Source organism: Trachypithecus francoisi, unplaced genomic scaffold, assembly GCF_009764315.1.
Source record: "Trachypithecus francoisi isolate TF-2019V2 unplaced genomic scaffold, Tfra_2.0 Lachesis_group10, whole genome shotgun sequence".
NCBI lineage: Eukaryota > Metazoa > Chordata > Mammalia > Primates > Cercopithecidae > Trachypithecus > Trachypithecus francoisi.
In genome coordinates this window covers 573,259-597,925 of record NW_022681455.1, presented here as the reverse complement: position 1 = coordinate 597,925, position 24,667 = coordinate 573,259, and the positions used below count along the sequence as shown (strand labels likewise).

General features: G+C 43.7%; 2 long non-coding RNA genes across 3 annotated transcripts; one reads left to right on the top strand and one right to left on the bottom strand.

The window, feature by feature from the left end:
- Window positions 1-2,399: 2,399 nt before the first annotated feature.
- LOC117088632 lies at window positions 2,400-14,508 on the bottom strand. The gene is made up of 3 exons (XR_004439251.1): window positions 14,460-14,508; window positions 14,071-14,196; window positions 2,400-2,882 (listed from the first exon to the last, which is right to left on the bottom strand). It is a non-coding gene; the product is annotated as an uncharacterized LOC117088632 (long non-coding RNA).
- A 104-nt stretch (window positions 14,509-14,612) lies between these two features.
- Window positions 14,613-17,365, top strand: LOC117088631. Of its 2 annotated transcripts, none has more exons than XR_004439250.1 (3): window positions 14,613-14,976; window positions 15,683-15,814; window positions 17,274-17,365. It is a non-coding gene; the product is annotated as an uncharacterized LOC117088631 (long non-coding RNA). The 2 variants fall into 2 exon arrangements; XR_004439249.1 differs by having other exon boundaries at window positions 15,608-15,814.
- Window positions 17,366-24,667: the final 7,302 nt, after the last annotated feature.

Below are 24,667 nucleotides of genomic sequence, written 5' to 3'. Positions count from 1 at the left end.
TGTCAAGAGCTTTCAGAATGTGTCTTATTTCCAAAGCCTGTTGGCGAAATCCACACTGCTTCAAATACTACAGTATTTCTGGTAGTTCTGAGAGAGGCTGTGACTATTTCCATGGTAACCTCAGCCTTTCTGTTTCCACCAATTTGCTGAAACTGAAATGAGCTGAAACCTCGCGTCAGCCCTCAGCAAACGCCAATCAGTGCACCTGCCTGAACCGGAGAAGGACAAAGCGCGACAAGGGCCGGGAAGAGCTGCGTGACCGTATTTTTGGCAATCGTGTCATTCTCAAGGAAATAGTGCAAAACCCGAAGGAAAAGCAGGTCTCATCAGTCGATCCAATTCAAAGGAAGACCTTGAGCAGAAAATGGAGTCAGGGAAATACAGTGCAATCTTGTGAAGACTTAGGCCAAGACTTTTTGGACCGGGGGTTCAGGGCTCTCCTATGGATTTCCACCATACACATAGTCTGCATCTTTTTATGCCGACTTTGTATTCCTCTGTGCATAGCAGCAACAGCTACCACGTCTTGGCACGCAATTTAGACCAGCCTCTCCGCTAGAAGCTTTTCATACAATGACTCTAATTTTTACAATAAGTAAGATGTCATTGTCCCATTTTATAGACGAGATAGTCGCCTTCTCAATTGCACACAATCGTGCCAGTTCTGGCTCACCCCAGCCTGTCTATGGTAGCAACGTTGCATCGTCCAGTGGTGAAATTATAAGCAGTAGCCCAGATCACCAGCATAAAGTACTTTCAGATCCACAGCACGCAAACCCTGACCAGAGGGTATAGCACACCCATGACCACGAAACCTGTTGTGGGTGAGCAGGAGTCGTTTTCAATGTTGAAGGAATGCTCCCCTTAGACTGTTGTCTGTCAAATGTTTGCACATCTGCTAAATAGTATACACGCTCAGGGTGTTGAGAAGATTAAGTAAGACAATGCAAGTGTCCTCCTGACATCTTGAGGACCCAGAAGAGCCATCCTCTGGCCTGTGAGGGCCTACTTTAAGGCTACGTTAATGATAAGAAAGTCAATGAAAAAATGCATGAAGATGTCCATAGGATTCTCTTAGAAAACCTGCCTGAGAGGCCTCTTCCATGGGCATAGGGACATTCTAGAATTAGCAAGCAGCACAAACTGTCTTCCTTCCTTCCTTCCTTCCTTCCTTCCTTCCTTCTTCCTTCCTTCCTTCCTCTCTTTCTCTTTCTTTTTTTCTTTCTTTCACTTTCTTGAGTTTCTCTCTTGTTGCCCAGGCTGCTGGAGTGCAGTGGCATGATCTCGGCTCACCAAAACCTCCGCCTCCTGGGTTCAAGTGATCCTCCTACCTCAGCCTCCTGAGTAGCTGGGATTACACGCATGTGCCACCACACCTGGCTAATTTTTTTGTATTTTTGGCAGAGAGGAGGTTTCTCCATGTTGCTCAGGCTGGTCTCCAACTCCTGACCTCAGGTGATCCGCCTGCCTCGGCCTCCTAAAGTGCTGGGATTACAGGTGTGAGCCACTGCGCCTGGCCGCACAAACTCTTTTTCTAGCATTGAGTATTCAGCCGCTTTCCATACAAATAACTGTTTTTCAGCCCCAAGAGCATTTTGCGGGCCATCCATGACATCCAGAAAAGTTTTGCTCTGTTAACCACTTAATCATCTAATACTTGCTTGGAAAAAGATATTTCATATCTAAGAACTTCTTTCTGCTGTTTTATGAAACTTCTTTTAGAACTGAGGTTCTGAGAGGTGAAGCCAACTGGACTTCCTGGGTGGAGTGGGGACTTGGGAGAACTTTTCCGTCTTGTAAGAGGATTGTAAAATGCACCAATCAGCACTCTGTAGCTAGGACTGTAAAACACACCAATCAGCATTCTGTAGCTAGCAAGGGGATTGTAAAATGCACCAATCAGTGCTCTGTAAAACCCACCCATCAGTGCTTTGTAAAATGCACCAATCAGCATTCTGTAAAATGCACCAATCAGCACTCTGTAAAACCCACCCATCAGTGCTTTGTAAAATGCACCAATCAGCACTCTGTAAAATACAACAATCAGTGCTCTGTAAAATGCACCAATCAGCAGGAGTCTAAAAGTAGCCAATCGCTGGGAGGATTGAAAAAAATGCACTCTGATAGGACAAAAATGGAACATGGGCAGGGACAAATAAAGGTATAAAAGCCGGCCTCCCCAGCCAACAGCTCCAACTCCCTCCTCACCTTCCACTCTGTGGAAGCTTTGTTCTTTTCGCTCTTCACAATCACTCTTGTTACCGCTCACTCTTTGGGTATGTGCTATCTTTAAGAGCTGTAACACTCACTGCAAGGAGGTCTGGGGCTCCATTCTTGAAGTCAATGAGACCAGGAACCCATTGGGATGGAACCAGTTTTATTAGACAACAGGGAGAATAAAGCATTTTTTCAGTTTTACTTCCATCTTAAAATGGTTATAAAGAGCATGGTCTTGAAACTGCCTGAAAATTAAAATCACTGGCTCTGGTTCAAACTGATTGAAAAACAGCTGAATTAATGAGGGGACGGAAGAAAAGGGGGCAGATGGAATTAGGTCTTGATCACTCCCACCTTAGCTGTGTGTCCCGAAAACATTTTTTTCTACATTCCTGCCCTTGGCGTCCTCATCTGTTAAATGAAGGTGGTTTGCTACATGATCCCAAGACTTGAATTTCCAAATCCTATGATTTCCAATGAACAACATCTCAGGCCCAACTTTGACATCCACGGGGGGCTGCCAGCAGCTCCAGAGGAAACCCAAAGTGGAGCCAGTGAGTGGCAAAATGGGCTGGATCCAAACGCTTGGATCGGATGTGAAGCACATCCATGTTTCGGCTGCTCCCAGGCCTCACTCGTCCACTTGCAGATTTTCTTCTAGCAGTCTGTGAAGTTAAAGTGGACAGGACATGAGTGACAGTTTCTAACATAACGGTCAGTCTGCGGCACTTCCGTCAATATTTGGAAGCTGTAAATGCATCAGGGGCTGTTCCCCTTCCACACTTTTCCCTCTCCAATTAAAATAGGTTAGCAGGGGAAAAATACGAAAAAGGTGTTGACTCTACCAATAACGCTTTATTTATTTTAAGTAAAGAATGATCTGAAGAAAATATTTTTAACACATTCACATTTGTTAATCTTGAAAGGTGAGCTCTTGAGTTTTGGGTTTTATTGTTTTCAGTATTTGTATCCTTTAAAAGCTTTCCAATGGAAAAGACAGCAATATTCATATAGGCAGGGTCTTGCTCTGTCACCCAGGCATGAGCTCACTGCAGCCTCCACCTCCCAGTCTCAAGCAATCCTCCCACCTCAGCTTTCCAAGTAGCTGAGAACACAAGTGCGCATCACCACGTCTGGCTAATTTTTGGTATTTTTATAGAGATGGGGTTTTGCCATGTTGCACAGTCTGGTCTCAAACTCCTGAGCTCAAGTGATCTGCCCACTTCGGCCTCTCAAAGTGCTGGGATTACAGGCGTGAGCCCCCACACCCAGCCAGTGAGAGATCTCACACACACAATATTAAAACAATAAATTTAAGATTTCCTGAGAAACTTAACGAGCTTAGAAAATTTGAAATCAGCTAGGTGTTTTATTTTCTCCATTTCTAAATTTGTCAATAAAGTGAATACTTCCCTGGAAAAAAGAAGAAAGAATTCAGAAATCCCAAGGTAGTGTTCATAAATTAATATTTTGTTTTTTCATATCAGCCATAACAGATATAAAATGTCTATAATCCCTCAGATTCTCCATTGTCAATCTCATTATTGCCAAACCAACTACATCAAGATAATGCCACACTGAGATAAATATAATTCAATTTATTTATGCTTGCACTAGTTAGATAATTTCAGGTTGCAGGGAAATCAATACTCAGAGGTAAAGAATTTTTGCTATAAGCATCATATTAACTTTTATTTTATTTTATTTTATTTTATTATTTTTGAGACAGAGTCTCGCTCTGTCACCCAGGCTGGAGTACAGTGGCCGGTTCTCAGCTCACTGCAAGCTCCGCCTCCCGGGTTCACGCCATTCTCCTGCCTCAGCCTCCCGAGTAGCTGGGACTACAGGCGCCGCCACCTCGCCCGGCTAGTTTTTGTATTTTTTAGTAGAGACGGGGTTTCACCGTGTTAGCCAGGATGGTCTCGATCTCCTGACCTCATGATCCACCCATCTCGGCCTCCCAAAGTGCTGGGATTACAGGCTTGAGCCACCGTGCCCAGCCCATATTAACTTTTATACAAAATGTGCAGACATATTCAAATGTCCTTCAATTGTACAAGAAAGTTTTTTGAAAACATTCAAACTTTATTGAAAGTGATTTTAAAGTTCTGCACGTGCGATATAATTTATTAACTCTAAAAGGAAAATGTCAAATCACAAAGCTAAAGAAAAAGCACAGTGGTTAGTATTGGCATGTACCAAGTAACAAAACAGAGCATGTTTGCGGGAAAATTAGGTCTCATGCTAGGCACAGACACTGTGAGAGCAAATAACACCATCACATCTACCAAATACTGGGAACTAAAAAGCCATATTATAAAATAACTTTGACTCTTTTAGTGTGAAACATGAAAACCAAATATAGCAGTAAAACTTTTACAAACAAGCACCAAAATAAAATTTTGAATGAACCAATTCCTGGATAGGATTCAATATATGTAAAGCAAAAAAAAAAAAAAAAAAAAAAAAAATTATTTACAAAAAAAGCAAAAGACAAAAAAACAGTTTTGAAGGAACTATAATGTCATGCTTCTGCATGATTGAAAGCAAATGCAACCCTAAAATCGATACAAATGGGGAAATAAAATAAAAAATACTGTATTCCAATAGAAATTGGTATTTCAATTATGATCACAGCTATGTATGTAATATGCAGAATAAATGTGTTTTTTAAAGTTATACAGTTTCTATCTTTATGCCAAAAGAATGGAAAACAGTCCTCTTCAAAAGCAGGGGACCCACCCTCCTGGAAATCCGCTCTTGCTGTGAGACTCCAGATGACTCCCTTTCGTCATCATAGGCTTCTCTGGATTGTGTCCTTAGCCATCACTACCTTCACACAATAAATCTCTCTCCATAGAGCTGGGGGCGTTGCTAATTCCACATGGTGAAGGGATTTCACCACTACCCAGATCCTCAGCATTCCCTGACGTCACCCCTCATCCACATGCCTGACAAAGATGGCCACTTCCTTTCTCCTGTAGGGGGCACCCCACAAGCCCAGGCTTGCACCCACCTGCTCCACTCCTTCTTCCCGAATCCCTTAAATCGCATTTGGGAGTCACATCTGATGCTTACAACTGGCTTCAGCGTGTGCTGAATCACCGCGTATCGACCACACACTTGGCACAGACTACCAGAGCGGAGATCTTAGAAAACCCAACAGATTGCCTGGGCCTGTCTTTGTCTATTAAATATTTCACTCCATCCTCATTCTCCCCCCTCACATGCACATGAGCACACATTTCACTCGAGGTTCTTTTTTGGTGCAATATTTCTTGTCATAATTAGAAATGATAATCTTTCAAGAAATCAGAACGACACACTAACACACCTCTGCAGCGTGCGTCCTCCTGTCCTGCAGTTTTTAACCGCACAGACTGGGGTCTGTTGGAGTTCACTTTTTTTATTTTCTTCCTTTTAGGATGTAAATAAGTAGCAAAAGAACTTTGGCCGTGTTTACTATCTGTGAAAGGCAAAAATGCAGGTCCTAGCATCATATATTTTGTTGTTAAAGTTGATAATTTACTTTACTATGTACCTGATGTATTTTGTGCTCAGGATAACTCAATTCTCCTTATTAATCTGTAGCAACAAAAGGGTGGCTCCATCTGTAAATTGCTACCAATTGTTTCCAATACGTTTTCGTTTCAACAGTTACTAAATTCTCCAAGTTTCTCTTATCTCATATTCACATGTGTAGAATGTTGTGTTTGTGGCCAGTGTGAAGATTATTTGTCTTGTTGGATTATAGCTCCCAGCATTTTGCTTCTCTTTTTGATTTCTAGAATCTTTAGTGTGTATTCAGGAGGGAGGGGACACAATTCCACTCAGCGGCCTCGTTGCTGATTTCCTTTACTGAATCATTAACAGGGGGCATCTGCCTAATATAAAACCAATATCTCCATTGATTTTGAGCCATAGGTTAGGTTAACAATAAACTTAAAACTAAAATATAATGTTCCACCTATCAACAAGTGGTTTGCTCTTTTTCTTAAAAAAACAAAAACAAAACAAAAAGCCACAACGAATATGAGGCCTCATCTTTGTTAAACTGTGTGTGATACTTCACTCCACCGCTAGGAGGCAGCAGTATGGCTGCGCTGATAACCCACTCCTGCCAATGGTAGACTTAGGGACCTGCCTTTTTATTATTATTATTATTTCAATAGTCCTTGGGAAACGGGTGGTTTGCTGTTACATGGATAAGTTTTTTAGTGGTATGTTCCCAGATTTTGGTGCACTCATCACTCAAGCAATGTACACTGTACCCAATGCGTGGTCTTTTCTACCAGCATTTCCTTACCCTTGTTAGTGTCTTCCTGATCACACCATGCGTAGGTGTGGCTTAGCATTAACAAAGAAAATCATTCAAAAACCTATTCTGATGCGAGTTATGCGTGCCGTTAAGTAGCAACCAACAGTGGGAGGATGTGAAATTCCATCTGCCTTTAAATCAGTCCATTCTTTACTGCCTTCAATTGTCCACATTCCACCCATCACACAGGCCCTGGTGGCAGAGTCATTCTCTGTTACAATTCTTTCTGGGAAAAATAATGCATCCTTTGTTCTATCAAATGTAGTAGATGTAGGAAAGCAAGAGAGAGAAGAATCTCAACAGTCAGAGAGGCTGAAATGTCATTCACAATACATTGTTGCCCTTGTGGCCTAACACGGCTTCAGCACGTCCCTCCCCATGTCTAGATGACACCCCACCCACCTCCCTAACACAGCTTCAGCACCTGCATCCCGTGTCTAAAGGACACCCTGCCTCCCTGAAGTCCTGGGGCTTCCGCAGTCATCTGCCCCTCAGGTGGCCCAGTGGCTCCCTGCCTGCATCCGCTGCCAACTCTTATCCCTCTGTCTGTCTGAATTGGAAGGTGCCTATAGCACTGCAGAGACTCTTCTTGCCATTTCATCTCTGGTGGTCTCTTTATTTTAGCACAATTCTGTCGTTCATCCATTTTCTCCAAAATCCTTTGTCTGAGCACCTAATACATAGCAGGCACCTTCCAGGCACTGAGCAAACAGCATTAAACAAACTATGGCCTACATTTCAGTGGGGGAAATAAAATGAATAAGTACAAGAAAAAAGGGCGTAAACGTAGAACATAGTTAGGGGAAAAAGGCAAGACCGTAAGAAGGTGAGAACGTCCAGGATGGGAGGTCTGCATTTTCAAGAAGGCCATCAAGAACGGCCTCGCTGACAAGGTGACCCTGGAGTAAAGTTTGTGTGGAGCTAAGGGAGTGAGGTGGGTGAGGCTGGCTGGGGTCCTCTGGAGAGCAGCAGTCATCCATCTAAGCAAGACCCGCCCACTCGCTGAGTGTCCTCCAGCTATCTTCAGCTGGATGGTACACATTAGGCTGGAGTTGGCTTAAGCCAAGTAATTCTGACGACAAGAGGAGGGGAGGCAACTGAGGGTGTGCGAAGGATTAGTCATCACGCTGGAGTACAGACTTCATGCTGTTGAGAGGCTCAGCAGCCTCCAGCACCCACACAACTGCCTGCGTGTGCCCTGGAAGAAAAACGGCCCGGCCTCGGTAGGCACATGTGAACACGAGGGGCCCGTAGCCGAAGCTTCCTCCATGATGTGGCAGATCCACCTCTGCTTTCAGGAGCAGAGCAGGGAAGGGGAAAGCCACGTGGGAAGCGGGGTGGTGCCCCTGAAGCCCTGGGCTTCTTGTGGAGATGGAGGTGAGCCAGGAGGCAGAGCCTAGGGGTCTCTGGCAAGCATCAGGATAGGACTTGGGCCATGGGAAGTTGTCAACAGAGCAACGGTACTCAGAGCCTGCCCACCTTTTTATTCCAGGAGTAGTGAGGGGAGGTTTTAGCTACAGCATCCAGGTTGTCAGGACTCTACCTTAAGCCCTGAAACACCTGAATACCTCTGGCTCCGTATTAACTCCTGTTGCCAAGGGAAGTGGAGAGGCCCAGGATGAGGGTGGTCTTACCTGCAGTAAGACCTGTCTGTGTGAACTGGAGATGGGCACACCACCTGGCCGGAGGGTGGGACAGGATGAGCTTAGCACTGCAGGTTCTATCCAGTCCAGAAAATGATGGCGTCATGCACTTAGAAACCCCCATAGCATTCCCCAGGAGAGACCCGGCCTGTGCCTTCCTCTAGTGTCCACTGTCCTCTGGTTAAAAATGAAGTCTGGGAAATGACAGGGAGAATCCAGAAGCTTCAGGCAGCTGGAGCGAGGGGTTGTTGGGTGACACCTTGGGGTACCCCCATCCCCAGAGGCTGTAGCCTTTTGCATTCAAACTCCGCCCAAGAATACCTTATGGCATTAGCCACGTGCGGCTTACAGGGCTATGCAGAGACCATGAGGAGTGTGTGAGAGCGAACTCCTTGCTGGCTGAGTGTGCGCCGCACTATTCAGTTATTATCTTCACCACTGGAGACATTCTAACCAATACCACAGGGTCACTCATAAGAAATGATGTAGAGAAGGTTCATGAATTAAAAGGGAGTCGGAGAGGACGATTTCTAAGGTTTTGGAACTGCAATTCTGTCGTTCTTTCAGCCTTCCACGAACTTGTACTGCTTTCAGGTCTCTGCGTACTTGCTGTGGGTGCCCTGTGAGTCGGTCAGAGGCCTCTGCAGAGACGGTCGGTGCCTCCTGAGAACAGGACCTGGCTCTATTTTCTTTTTGTATCCCCAGAATCTTGAACACAGCATGGGAACTGGCTCTGTACCGTAAGTTCTCACTTAACGTCAGCAAGAGGTGCTTGGAAACTGTGACTTTAAGTGAAACAAATGCAGAAACCAACTTTGCCATAGGCCAATTGATATAAACAAGAGTTAAGTTCCTAACAACGTATTTCTGGTCACAAAAACATCACCAGTCTTCTAAATATAGACCCAAAACATTTCTAATATTAAACACTGAAATAAATGTGAACTGTACATACATTTAAGAAAGATTGATTAAAACAAGTGAGATCATTGTTTATCCAATTCCTGGTGAATCAGTGAGTGACAGCAGTCATTGTGGTGGGTGGGTGGGCAAAATCAAAGCAAAAATTGTAAAGAGCACTTCCTATTCCCACAAAGTTAGAAAAACAAACAGGATGGGCTCCCTGAGCCCTCGCCAACCACTCGGGTCATTGCCATGCATATGTAGGGGGACAGTAGACTTTACAAATTGTTATTTTACAATAATTTGTTTTTATGCATTCATTTTCCAACCCACTTATTCCAGTTCAGGGTCACGGTGATCAGAGGCCATCCTGGCAGCAGCTCCGGGCACAAGGCGGGAAGTAGCCCTCAGGCCATGGCAGGGCCACTCATTCTCACACCCATGCCCACTCCCACGACGCCCTGTAGACACAACCGTTCATGAACAGGCACATCTCTGAGATGGGGGAGAAAACCAGAGCACCTGGAGAAAACCCACAGAGACATGAGGAGAAGGTACAAGCCCCACACAAATGGTGGCCCTTGACGGGAATCAGCTTTCTCCTCGCCAGCACCGTGATGAAATGATACTGAACAGGCGGGTGCAGTGGCTCTCGCCTATAATCCCAGCACTTTAGGAGGCCAAGGCAGGTGGATCACCTGAGGTCAGGAGTTCGAGACCAGCCTGGCCAACATGATGAAACCCCTTCTCTACTAAAAATACAAAAAATTAACTGGGCATGGTGGTGCGTGCCTATAGTCCCAGCTACTCGGGAGGCTGAGGCAGGAGAATTGCTTGAACTCGGAGGGCAGAGGTTGCAGTGAGCCACTGCACTCCAGCCTTGGCGACAGAGTAAGACTTCATCTCAAAGAGAAAAAAGAAATGACATTGAACAAAGTGGCACCGTTTGAGGACCTGCCACGTTGAGTGACTGATGGTGGATCGGTAGATTGATGTTGCTATTGGGGTTACCTAGCATAGAAATTACAATGGGTTATGTCCCAATCGATCCATTGCAAGTTTAAAATATCATTTTGCAGACATGATGGGATGCGAAAACACAAATATCCAGCAAACGCTGGGAACAGGGCACAGCATAGAGTGTGGGTGGTCTGCCCTTCTGACGCTGCAGCTGCCTGGCGGCCCTGCCCACATGCAGGGGGCACCTCACACCGCACATGGCTTCCCCAGGAAAAGATCAAAAGTCAGAACGTGGAGTACTGGTTTCCAGTGGATACGTATCACTTTCACACCATCATAAAGCTGAAGAATTAAGTTGAACCATCGTAAGTTGGAAACCGTCTATACTATGACCTTTCAAAAATGCCATAATGTATAATTATGAAGTAAATAGGACAGAATGATAAGAAATGTGACACCTAGTTGTAGTTGTAGGGTAAAGGAATTGGCTATGCAATTTTTGCTTTTCTTTCCCCCAAATAAAAATGTTCTAAAGACAAATAAAACTCACTTTAAAAACAAAAATAGCTGGTACCAATGACAGTGTGTGACCATCGGAGTTTGACTAAATCAATGTAGTGCAGTCACAGGATGGACGTGACGGAAGACCGTGCTGAAAAGCTAATGACATGAGGAAGTCGTCAGGAAACGTGGCTTTAAAAAAGACTGAAAACAAAAAAGCATTTTATCACTTTCCCTGCAGCAACCTGCCTGCCCTCTCACCTCTGCAAATACCCGGCGGCTCCTTTCTGCTCCCCATTCTTTCCACTGTTAGGTCAAAACCGCGTGAAGGATCTCATGCTCATCCCATCCCCATCTCAAACTTCTGACACCCTCAGAATAATGTCCTTCCAATGGGGAAAGATTAGAAACATGTTTCTTCTCATTCCCTGTAGCTAACTTGCTTCTTTACAACTCCTCGTTTGGAACTTGTAATTAAAACTTCCCAAATATTGCATATTGTGAAAAGAGGCAAAGGGAGACGTGGAGTTGACCCGACCAGTGTCCACTCAGGACCAGCTGTGCCTCTCCTATGCTAATCATTTCAGCACTCACTCCTCACACAAGGCTGCAGGGTACAGGGAGACACCTTCATTCTCCTTCCTCAGATCTGTCAAACCCTCCTCTATCCTTATGATTAAACAAGAAGCCTCTATTTCCATCTTCTCCTTCCCACAGGTACCTTGTGATCTGCTGAAAGCTCTCGGCCGCATGTGCTCCAGCTGACCTGTGGCAGACAACGAGCGCTCACTGGAGTCACAAGACATGTTCTGGCCAGTGGTGATATAAGTGGTGTGTGACCCTTGCAGGCTGAGGCAATTAAGATAAGTTCCATCTGCATTCCTCACTTCCCCCACCAGAGTGACCTGGGAGGCCACAGCTTTGATGACATGAAAGTAGTCAGAATCCCTGAGTCACTGCCGGAATGTGAGCCCTGGGCAGCCCAGGTAGGATTTGGAGTGAGGGAGAAAGCTTTGTTGTGTGAAGCTGCTGAGATTTCAGGGTTTGTGTACCAGCGGCAGTAATTGCCCTAATGCAGAAATGAGATGTAAAAGAGGGGAGCTGCCCTAACCTAGATCTAAAAGATGTGGCTCTGAGTAGCCCATGGCAAGGAATCTGTTAGAGGAGGCAGGAAAGGCAAGAGTCTACCATACTCTGCAGCAAAAGGCCTGGGAAAGGTACTGCTTATACCACACGAAGGCAGGCCAAGTGCCGCCTGTCCTCATAGCTCTGGAGCAGGACATAGGAGAACTGGGTGCTACTGTCTGTCCTGTCCTCATAGCTCTGGGGCAGGACAGGAGAACTGGGTGCTACTGTCTGTCCTGTCCTCATAGCTCTGGGGCAGGACAGGAGAACTGGGTGCCACTGGATGTTACTTGGATGTGTTGGCTGCACTGGTCAAGGTATTTCAAGGAAGAAATGGTCTCAAGAAAGAGTCATTCAGTGTGAAACAAGCAGACATAAAAATGAACAGAGAAAGTCCAAAAATTCCAAGTCTTGAAGTACTGGAAACATGAACCGTTTCTAGATTCCAAGGCTTAACAGATGGAACTAAAAGAGGCTTTGTGAGCAAAAGCACATAAAACCTTTCACTCTGGTGAAATCACTAAGGGCAAAGAACAGATGGGAGGTATGTGGCTTTCACAGTTATTGCCAGCATGCCAGCGATGAAACAGAGAGTGAGAGCCAGAGCAAGGAGAGACAGACGGCAGACAGACAGACAGACAAGGGAAGCTGGGGCAGTGGGACAAGAAAGTAGAGAAATGAGACAACTTGAGGAATTTTCTTGAAATAGGCCTTTGGAGGCAGTTAATGGCACATGGAACTGACTGGAAACAAACAGACCAGAAGATACAATCCACGTGCCGTAAAGTTCACCCATTTCGTGTATACAATTCGATGAGAAAGTTCACCCATTTCGTGTATACAATTCGATGAGAAAGTTCACCCATTTCGTGTATACAATTCGATGAGAAAGTTCACCCATTTAGTGCATATAATTCAATGAATTTTAGTATATTCTCAAAGTTGTGCAACCACCACCACAAGCAATTTTCAGAGACCTTTCTCACCTCCGAGAAACGCCCTCTCCCCATAGCAGTCACTCCCCACTTGCCCCTAGTCACCCCCGCCCCCAGCCCTAGGTAACCAGGAATCCATGTACGGTGTCCATCGCTCTGCCTGTCGCGGAAACTTCATAGCATGGAGTGACCCGTGTGGTCTTTGCGTCTGGCTTCTTTCACACAGCCTCCCAGAACGTCATTCCTCCTTACAGCCGATGACTCCATCATGTGGATATGGGTATGCCACACGTTGTATATCTTTTCGTCAGTGCATGGACTTTTGGATTGTCTCCACTTTTTGACTATTGTGAGTATTGCTGCTGTGGTCATTCCTGTACATGTTTTTGCAGGGACATATGTTTTGATGTTCCTGGGTATGTACCTAGGAGTAGAATTTGCCAGGTCATATCGTAATTCTGTGTTTAACTTTGAAGACCTGCCAGACAGTTTGCCAAAGTGGCTGCACCATTTCACATTCCCCTCAGCAGTCTGTGAGGGCTCCGATTTCTCCACATCCTCACTGGCGCTTGTTTTTGTCCATCTTTTTTATAACAACCATCCTAGCGGGTGTGAAATTCTATCTTACTGTAGTTACGATTGCGTTTCCCAGATGGCTAATGAGGTTAAGCATCTTTTTATGTACCTTCTGGCCATTGGTATACCTTCTTAGAAGAAATTTCTATTTGAATTATTTGCCCATTTTTAAATTGGGTCGTGTTTTTATTGTTGAATTGCAAGAGGGATATATCCTGAATTAGACCCTTATCAGACATACGATATACAAATATTCCTGTCATTCTATGGGGCTGTCTTTTTACTTTCTTGACAGTGTACTTTGAAACACAAAGTTTTACAGTTTGGATCAAGTCCAATGTATCTGTTTTTTCTTTGGCAGCTTGTGTTTTTGGTGTCATAGCTAAGAAACCAATTCCAGCCTGTGGTAATTTCCCACTCTACACCTCCAGTTAGTTTTTTTTTTTTTTTTTTTTTTAATGAGACGGAGTCTCGCTGTGTCGCCCAGGCTGGAGTGCAGTGGCATGATCTCAGCTCACTGCAAGCTCTGCCTCCTGGGTTCACACCATTCTCCTGCCTCAGCCTCCTGAGTAGCTGGGACTACAGGCACCCGCCACCATGCCCGGCTAATTTTTTGTATTTTTAGTAGAGACAGGGTTTCACCGTGTTAGCCAGGATGGTCTCGATCTCCTGACCTCATGATCCGCCTGCCTCGGCCTCCCAAAGTCCTGGGATTACAGGCGTGAACCACCGCGCCTGGTCACACCTCCAGTAACTTTTAATAGATACAAAAGGCTAGGACCAGCCCTCCTAAGAATTTTTGAGTTCTATTTTTTAAAACAGAGATGTGATACAATACAAAAGTTACTCTGAAATGACTGAAGTATTGTATCTGCAAATGAAAACAGCATACCTTTATCCAGAAAAGGAAACAGAAGCCAGTCACTGAGACACATCCTGGTTAGATTGTTGCACTTCACTCGAACCGCGAGGATCATGGACATTTTCTTCCAATATCGCAGCAGAAAAAGGAAGACACCTACGAAGGGGAAAATTCCTTTTAGGTTCAGGTTTTTACAGCAGGCAGTGCTAGAAAATAATGGAAGTCTGCAAAACTTTGTGGGAAAGACAGTGTGACTACAGAATAATACATTCTCATCACTGAGTAGTTTAAAAGCTGCAGTGAAGTTTAAAAAATCATCTCTGTAGCGTCTCCTCTGTCACCAGAGCAGCACACCATTCACACATCATTCTGCGCTGCTTCTTGCTTTCTAGGGATCCTGCATGTTATTATTTCCAAACCTGGACTATAAATCCCTTGAGGGCAGAAACATTTCTCTTTTGCTCTTCACAGCACCGGGATGTCACCAGTACCCTCCCAGTGTCATAAATACTGACGTGTCACAGACACCTCCGTGCGCAGCCTCTCTTCCTTCTGGCTTTTGGAAAGTTGGCTTCCCCAAGGCAGGGATTCTCAAACGTCCATGCATAGCAGATCACCTGGCGGGTTTGGTAACACAGACTGCCCGACCTCACCCTCAGAGTTCCTAATTCAGTGGGTCTGGGGTGGTCTGGGGTGGAACTGCATTTCCAGCAGCTCCCAGGCGACGCTGACACTCTGGTTAGGAGCACACTTCTAGAACTCAGCTCTAAAGCCGTCCCCAACGTTGGCTGCACACTGAAATCACCCGGGAGGATTATTGCTGATGGCTGGGTCTCACCTCCAATACAAAACGATTTGATCAGTCGGAGCATGGGCTGAGCACCCAAGTGATTCTAATGCACATCCCAGGCGGAAAACCAGCACTCCAGTGCCCAGGTAGGTCTCTATCCCCCTTCATCTTCCCGTGTCTTCATTTGCATCACGACATGGAGATACACAGATAGCTCGACTTGAATATGATTAAGGCAAGGGCTTTGGTGGGTTTATTTATTCCATATGCTCTTTGCATGAAAGAATAGGGACGAATCACACCAGGAAATTATCACGCAGTGTCCCAGGGCTAATCCCCTCTCCCATCCCTCCACACACCCTGGCTTCGGGCCTGGGACAGGATCCACCCCTTGGATGTACTGTCCTGCCCCAGGTTACCTTACTCTGTGTGGTCTCCTCTCCTGGGTGCCTCAGGGTTTGCCCTGGGATTTGGTCATGCTCTGTCCAAGTCCCACGGGGGTGGGAGGCCAGTATGGGAGCCGGAGATCCTGTCCCATGATCTGGCATGCACTTGAAGCCACATCAGATTTATTTTTTCTAAATTTCTCACCATTGCAAAAACCGAGCCTGCCTATTTCCTGAATAACTGAGCCTTGTATGTAACGTCTGTCAAATGGAGATTTCCAATGCATTACAGAAATTACTCTTGTTGAATTCAGCAAGGACCTGCCTCTGGTCAAACACAGCGGTTAATTTTCTATCTTCATTTCACACAATTTCTCAATAGTTTAGACAGCAATGACCATCGGAGACACTTTCTGGCCTGGCTTGGGTTTTACTCCTTTTCTCTGTGTTTCCCCTCCCTTTGCAGCTGCTGCTCAATCCTTCTTGGCTAGTCCTTCATCTTGGCTCAACCGCCAAGGCTGGAAGTTCCCTGGATTCTTTCCTGAGTGTCCTCCTCATCTACACCATCCTCATCAGTGATCCTATCTGGACCTCTTGGGTAAGAAACGGGGAGAGGGAGAAGGGAAGGCGGGGAGGCCAGTCTCTCCCATTCTATTACGTGTATATATAGTACATGGCATATTATTCACAGCTAAAAATCCTCTCTGTTACAGACACTCTCTGAATTACCAGTGATTTCACTCACTCAGAATACATAGAGACAAACAAGGCTCCTCATTCAGAATCTCCCTAAACTTCATGGTGGATTCATTTGGACATGGGACAACTCAATCATTTCCTGGAACTTGCATTTCACTTGGAGAGGCCTTCTCTAGGGGAGGGTGCTTTTTGTGGTCTTCCACGTACAGCTAATTAAGATTCTGACTGGGTTTAGGATCAAAGAACCCTGTCCCATTGCATTCCCACATTCTTCCTTCTTCTTTCAATGTCTTCCAAGATCTATTTTAAACGGGAAGTGTTGTGTACTTTTCAGGGGCCCTTTGACCTGTTCCCAGTCAATCAAAACAGGAAGGTAGGTCTCAGTCCTTCACCTAACAGCCAATCAGTGTGAGACCAAGGTCTGCACAGCTCTGTCTATGTCCAGTGGCCAACCAGGGAAGTGGTATTTCCAAAGGCTTCTCTGCTGGTCGGTCTATGGTAGTTGTTTGCTAATCTGAATCCATATTGGTGATTAATTTTGGAATCAGACTCTTTGCGTGTATATGGGAGAGGGTGCAAAGGGCAAATGTCCCAGAGAATGTCTACAAACATTAGGAGTTTGGTGCAAGAAGTTCACAGTGAGCTAGGAAGGAGTGGGAAGAAATAACAGGGCCTTGGATCCTTTCCAGTTCCCACCCCAGTGCACTTGGCAGCTCACATGATACCTTGACTTTTCCAAATATTAGGGAGAAAAAGCAGCCAAGGTTTTATGTAAGAATGAAAAGGGCCTGAAGCACTTCAATTTCCGGGTGGCTAAACAAGAGGACACACACCAGGGAAAGCCCCTTAAAGTGTGTGCAGAAGAGTTGGACAAAAGAGAAGAGACATTTAATCAGAGAGAGAAAAAAACAGACATGATGTCATTATTTGGGTATAGTGGGGTTGCCATGTAGGTGTGCTTGCATAAATTCCTTGGGCTTCTACTAGTAATGAGATAACCCTGTAAGGCCCCCAGTTCCTCAAACACTTTGCTAAAACTTGGAGTGGTACTAATTACAAAACACAATCGCCCTGCAGGTAAAGCTGTACATACAATAAATATAGCCTACTGCTTACAGGATGAGATCCTTGTTAGCACGGGAGGGACCTGATTTCATTATCTGTGCACCTGAAACGCAGGAACTGGTCTCTCTCCAGGTACACATTTGCCTCAGGCGACACTGGCCTAATGCCGCGCTGCCCTGCAAAGGCAAATCCTCCATCAATAAATAATGAAAAACGACCCATCAAAAAAATGAGTCAGAGTGGGGGAGGCATAGAAAAAGTTACAAATTGATTCCAGACTCTTCTTTTTTTAGGTCATCATGGAAACAGTTACTGGATTTATATTGGAAAATTCCTACCAGGGTGTGACGCCTTCAGTCGCCCTTCCTTTCCCGTGATCTCCCCAGGAGCAGGCAGAGGGACATCCTGGGAACTGACCGGGAGGCGGCTTGGATCTTACTCCTGCCACTGAGCGCCGCTCCCAGGAATGTGGGCACGGAGAGCCAAAGCCTCAGACGCACTGCAAGGTGCCCACAACCTCATTCGTGTGCTTGGACACCTGAAAATCCTTTACCTGGTACCTTTTATTGATACATTTTCATATAATCACCACTTTTTGTAATGTCTGAGGAATCCTACTAAAGAAAGAAGGATGCCTGAACACTGGAGACACACAAACGTCCATATTTTACATAAGAAAGGGCAAGGCAATGAATTTAGAGTTCTAGACTGCTACATTTAATATGGATACCTTGAAAAGCGATGATGGAATAATTTATCAACAGCTTTGTTGTATTTTAAAAGCAATAAAGGATGCATCCAACCAAACAAGTTCATTGAACTTTTGATGGGCTCATGAGACCTGTAGATCAGAAGAACACAGGCAGTGTGATTTCCTCAGAGTGTTTAACTTGACAAAGGAGGGAGGAATTAATGTATAAGGAGACATTGACAGTTGATTAAACAACAGTGAACTAAAGGGTGCTGAGGAGTCCACTGCAGTTAACCTGGAGGAACCTCCCCTGAACCACAGCTGGTGGGGACAGCTCATCTGCCAGGCAACAGAATCCATATTCAAGATGATTTCAAGGCCCAAAGGAGACAAAATCAAATACAAACAATTCATTAGACATACAAGTTTTTTAAAATGTGAAATTCTGATTTTAGATTCCCACAAATAATTTCATAATTTTGGCGCACATAACATCTAGCTTGGGAGTGGGTTTTGAGGAAAAGGGCCTGAAGATGAGTTATAAGAGCACAAAAAGGAAAAACGCAGGTGGGCTCAGGCTTCATTCATAGAAGCATGGTGTCCCTCTCAAGGCAGGTAATTAGGACGTGCCTCAGTTTCCCCAGGACCCTTTCTGCTAGCTTCGTGCACTTGTGTCAGAAGAGGTCATTGACCACGCTGTCCCCAGACTCCCTCCCACGTTTCTTGACTTGTCAGGCTTTCCTATGAGACTCACTTTCCTCTCGCTGTTGTTTTATTCTTTGACCTAGTTACTGGTTGAACTAACAAGCGTTACCTACCTTCAATGTATTCTCTCACCTTTCATCTATTAAAAAAATACCCATGCTCAACTTTGAAGGCCCAGCTTGAATCCTACCTTCTCAGTGTGGCTTTCCTCTTCCTCACCAAAAGAAATGAGCTCGTCTTCCTCCAGGTGCTTTTGAATCTAGTGGCCATGGTCCTTAGGACTCTTACCAGCCTTATCACAGGCACTATTGTCTTCTATAAGAGTTGGTACATTTCAGAGCATCCTAAATAATTTGTTAGGTGACAGAGAACATCAACCATGTTTTTATAAATATTCTATTTAAAATGTAGCTTTCTGTCAATAAACTAGGTATTGAAGGAACATACCTCAAAATAATAACAGCCATTAACAACAAACTCACAGCGAATATCACACTGAATGGGCAAAAGCTGGAAGCATTCCCCTTGAAAACCAGCACAAGACAAGGATGTCCTCTCACCACTCCTGTTCAACGCAGTATTAGAAGTTCTGGCTGGCCGGGCGCGGTGGCTCAAGCCTGTAATCCCAGCACTTTGGGAGGCCGAGACGGGCGGATCACGAGGTCAGGAGATCGAGAGACCATCCTGGCTAACATGGTGAAACCCCGTCTCTACTAAAAATACAAAAAACTAGCCGGGCGAGGTGGCGGGCGCCTGTAGTCCCAGCTAGTTGGGAGGCTGAGGCAGGAGAATGGCGTGAACCCCGCAGGCGGAGCTTGCAGTGAGCCGAGATTGCGCCACTGCACTCCAGTCTGGGCGACAGAGCGAGACTCTGCCTCAAAAAAAAAAAAAAAAAAAAAAAAAAAAGAAGTTCTGGCCAGGGCAATCAGACAAGAGAAAGAAATAAAGGATATTCAAATAGGAAGAGAGGAAGTCAAATTGTCTCTATTTGCAGATGACATGATGGAGATGGAGTCTCGTTCTGTTGCCCAGGCTGGAGTGCAGTGGTGCAATCTCGGCTCACTGCGACCTCTGCCACCTGGGTTCAAGCAATTCTCCTGCCTTAGCCTCCCAGGTAGCTGGGACTACAGGCACATGCTGCCACGCCCAGCTAATTTTTTGTAAGTTAGTAGAGACAGGGTTTCACTGTATTGCCCAGGCTGGTCTCAAACTCCTGAGCTCAAGTAATCTGCCCACCTCAGCTTCCCAAAGTGCTAGGATTACAGGCGTGAGCCACCGCGCCCGGCCTCAAAAGCTTCTTAAGCTAATAACCAATTTCAGCAAAGTCTCAGGACACAAAAGCAATGTGCAGAAATCACAAGCATTCCTATACACCAATAACAAACAAGCAGAGAGCCAAATCATGAGTGAATTCCCATTCACAATTGCTACAAAGAGAACAAAATACGTAGGAATACAACTAACAAGGGAAATGCAGGACCTCTTCAAGGAGATTACAAACTGCTGCTTAAGGAAATCGGGACACAGACAAATGGAAAAACATCTCATGCTCATGGACAGGAAGAATCATATTGTGAAAATGGCCATACTGCTCAAAGTAATGTGTAGATACACGCTATTCCCATTAAACTACCAATGACATTCTTCACAGAATTAGAAAAAAACTATTTTAAAATTCATATGGAGCCAACAAAGAGCCCATATAGCCAAGACAATCCTAAGCAAAAAAAAAAAACAAAGCTGGGGGCATCCTGTTACCCAAATTCAAACTACACTGCAAGACTACAGTAACCAAAAGAGCATGGTACTGGCACAAAAACAGACACGTAGACTAATGGAACAGAATAGAAAACTCAGAAATAAGACTGTACATCCACAACCATCTGATCTTCAACAAACCTGACAAAAACAAGCAATGGGTAAAGGATTCCTTATTTAATAAATAGTGCTGGAAGAATTGGCTAGCAGTATGTAGAAAATTGAAAATGGACCCCTTCTTTATACCTTATACAAAAGTTAACCCAAGATGGATTAAAGACTTAAATGTAAAACCCAAAAGTATAAAAAACCCTAGAAGAAAATCTAGGTAATACCATTCAGTGCATAGGCACGGGCAAAGATTTCATGATGAAAATGTCAAAAACAATTGCGACAACAGCAAAAATTGACAAATGGGATCTAATTAAACTAAAGAGCTTCTGCACAGCAAAAGAAACTATCATCAGAGTGAACAGACAACCTACAGAATGGGAGAAAAATTTTGTAATCTATCCACCTGACAAAGGACTCATATCCAGAATCTACAAGGAACTTAAACAAATTTACAAGAAAAAACAACCCCATTAAAAAGTGGGCAAAGAACATGAACAGACACTTCTCAAGAGAAGACATTTATGGGGCCAACAAACATATGAAAAAAAGCTCAACACCACTGATCATTAGAGAAATGCAAATCAAAACCACAATAAGATATCAATTCATGCCAGTCAGAATGGCGATTATTAAAAAGTCAAGAATCAACAGATGCGAGTGAGGCTGTGGAAAAACAGGAACACTTTCTATGTATTGGTGGGAATGTAAATTAGTTCAACCATTGTGGAGCACGGTGTGGCAATTCCTCAAAGACTTAGAACCAGAAATACCATTTGACCCAGCAATCCCATTACTGGGTATTTGCCCAAAGGAATACAAATCATTCCATTATAAAAATACATGCAAGCATATGTTCACTGAAGCACTATTCACAATAGCAAAGACAGAGAATCAACACAAATGCCCATTAATAAAAGACTGGATAAAGAAAATGTGGTACATATACACCATGGAATACTATGCAGCCATAAAAAGGAATGAGATCATGTCCTTTGCAGGGAAATGGATGGAGCCAGAAGTCCTTATCCTCAGAAAACTAACACAGGAACAGAAAACCAAACACTGCATGTTCTCACCTATAAGTGTGAGCTGAACAATGAGAACACGTGGACACAGGGAGGGGAACATCACACACTGGGGCCTGCCATGGATGCGAGGGAGGGAGAGCATCAGGATAAAGAGCTAATGCATGTGGGGCTTAATACCTAGGTGATGGGTTGATAGGTGCAGCAAATCATCATGGCACACATTTACCTATGTAACAAACCTGCACATCCTTCACATGTACCCTGCAACTTAAAATAAAATTTAAAAAATAGTAATAATAAGATGTAGCTTTATTTATGACTTGTGTTGTAAAATTTAGACTCTCTCAGGTTCAAGCGAAAATTTCTACACATTTCTCTACTGATAAGGAAAACAATCCTCTATAAGGCATCAATATTAGCAAATGTACATGACCAAGGAATATATGATATTGAGATATATATTTAAAGCAATAGTGACAACAAATAGCTTGAATGAAAATTTTAGGAGAATGCAAGGGGATATGAATATACCCTATTTATATCCATATACCATGGAATACTCCTCCTCCATAAAAAGAAACAAAATCATGGCATTCACAGCAACCTGGATGGAGCTGGAGACTATTGTTCTAAGAGAAGTAACTCAGGAATAGAAAACCAAACATTGTGAGATACACACACACACACACACACACACACACACACATATATATATTCTTTATTCACTCATTGATTTATAGGCATTTGGGCTGATTCCATATTTTTGCAACTGTAAATTTTACTGCTACAAACACGCATGTGCAAGTATCTTTTTTGTATAATGACTTCTTTTCCTCCGGGTAGATATCCATCCAGTAGTGGGATTGCTGGATCAAACTGTAGACCTACTTTTAATTCTTTAAGGAATCTCCACACTGTTTTCCATAGTGGTTGTACTAGTTTACATTCCCACCAACAATGTAAAAGTGTTCTCTTTTCATCACATCCACACCAACATCTATTTTAAATTTTTTTTTTTTATGGCCATTCTTGTAGGAGTAAGGTGGTATTGCATTGTGGTTTTGATTTGCATTTCCCTGATAATTAGTGATGTTGAGCATTCTTCCTTATGCTTGTTGGTCATTTGTATACCTTCTTTTGAGAATTGTCTATTCATGTCTTTAGCCCACTTTTTGATGGGATTGTTTCTTCCTTGCTGATTTGCTTGAGTTCTTAGTAGATTGTAGATATTAGTCCTTTGTCAGACATATAGGTTATGAAGATTTTCTCCCCACTCTGTGGGTTGTCTGTTAACTCTGCTGATTATTTCTTTTGCTGTGTGGAAGTTTTTTAGTTTAATTAAGTTTCCTCTATCTTTTGTTTTTGTTGCATTTGCTTTTGGGTTCTTGGTTATGAAGTCTTTGCCTAAACCAATATCTAGAAGGGTTTTTCTGATGTCATCTTCTAGAATTTTTATTGTTTCAAGTCTTAGATTTAAGTCTTTGATCCATCTTGAGTTGATTTTTGTACAAGGTGAGCAATAAGGATCCAGTTTCGCTGCTACATGTGGCTTGCCAATTGTTCCGGTATCATTTGTTGAATAGAGTGTCCATTCACCACTTTATCCTTTTGTTTGCTTTGTCAAAGATCAGTTGGCTGTAAGGATTTGGCTTTATTTCTGGGTTCTCTATTCTGTTCCATTGGTCTATCTGCCTATTTTTATACCAGTGCCATGCTGTTTTGGTGACTATGGCCTTGTAGTATAGTTTGAAGTCAGGTAATGTGATGCCTCCAGATTTGTTGTTTTTGCTTAGTCTTGCTTTGGCTATGTGGGCTCTTTTTTGGTTCCATATGAATTTTAAGATTGCTTTTTATAGTTCTATGAAGAATGATGGTGGTATTTTGATGGGAATTATCTTGAATTTGTAGATTTCTTTTGGCAGTATGGTCCTGTTCACAATATTGATTCTGCCCATCCATGAGCATGGGATGTGTTTCCATTTGTTTGTGTCATCTATGATTTCTTTCAGCAGTGTTTTGTAGTCTTCCTTGTGGAAGTCTTTTATTTCCTTGGTTAGGTATATTCCTAAGCATTTTATGTTTTTTGCAGCTATTGTAAAAGAGGTTGAGTTCTTGATTTGATTATCAGTTTGGTTGCTGTTGGTATATAGCAGACCTATTGATTTGTATATATTAATTTTGAATCCTGAAACTTTGCTGAATTCATGTACTGTTTCTCATACACTGTACTTTAAAGTACAGTTCTCATAAACTGTACTTTATATTACAAATGCTTGCATTTGTAATATAAGTATATTTATGCTATAAAGAAAGAAGGTAGGGAGAAGACAGAGAGGGAGAGAGAAAGGGAGGAAGAAAATAAAGGAAGGGAGGGAGGAAGGGTGGGAAAGAAGAAAGGAGGACAGTAGGGAAGGAGAGAAAAAAGGGAAGGAAGGGGGAAAGAAGAAAGAAGGGAGGCAGGAAGGAAGGAGAAAAGAAGAGAAGAAAGGAGGAAAGTACAGAAAGAGAAGGAAAGAGGAAAGGAAGGAGGAAGGAAGGAAAGAGGGAAGGAGGGAGAGGAGGACAGGCAGGCAAAAAATGGAAGAAAGGAAGAAAAGAAGGAAAGAAAAGTAAAAGGGAAGGAGGAAAGGGGGAAGGAAGAAAAGAAAGGAGAAAGGGGGGATATTAGCAGTCAGAATGGGCGTGCCATCCCAAAGAAGGAATTACGGTCAGTCGTGTGAAATGCTACACTGTATATGACCCTGGTTTGTAAATTATACAGCTCTATAGCAGTGTGAAGAGTTAAAGTAATTCTCACAAGCAATTACTTTGAGATAATCAGGCTTCATATGTGAAGAAAGATATTTCTCGGTTTACACAGGTCAGTCCCTTAAAATAGGAAAATCCCATTGCTGTCATAGCCCACCCTCCAACACACACACATGTTGGCAGGTGTCTATGATAATGCAAACAAAGAGAAGCAATTCAACCCCAGAATTGCCACACATCAGGTGGGGAAACTAAGTGCAGAGAAAAATGCATCTCTAAGCCAAGCAATAATCAATTAAAAGGACAAGAAGACATAGAAGCATTTTTCCCCCTGAGGTTTATGTAGACAAAACTAGAGAAAAATGCAAGTATAAAATATATTACATTTCAAGCTAGTAAGGCTCGCCTCAAAACTTTTTAAGAGGTGCTGGCTGCACAAATAAAACTGGTAAGTGAGTCGGGCTTGGGAGAAAACAGTGTTTCGAAAATGGAAGGAGAGTGGTTCGGGAGAGGATCAACTGGGCCAGCAGCCTTTTCCACTAACAAACCTAATTTATTTGGGAAGCGAATTTATCCCAGGCTTTCTTTTTTACTGGATTATTGTCATTCCTATTGGCTTTCTCTGATCTCTACTTTTTGCTGA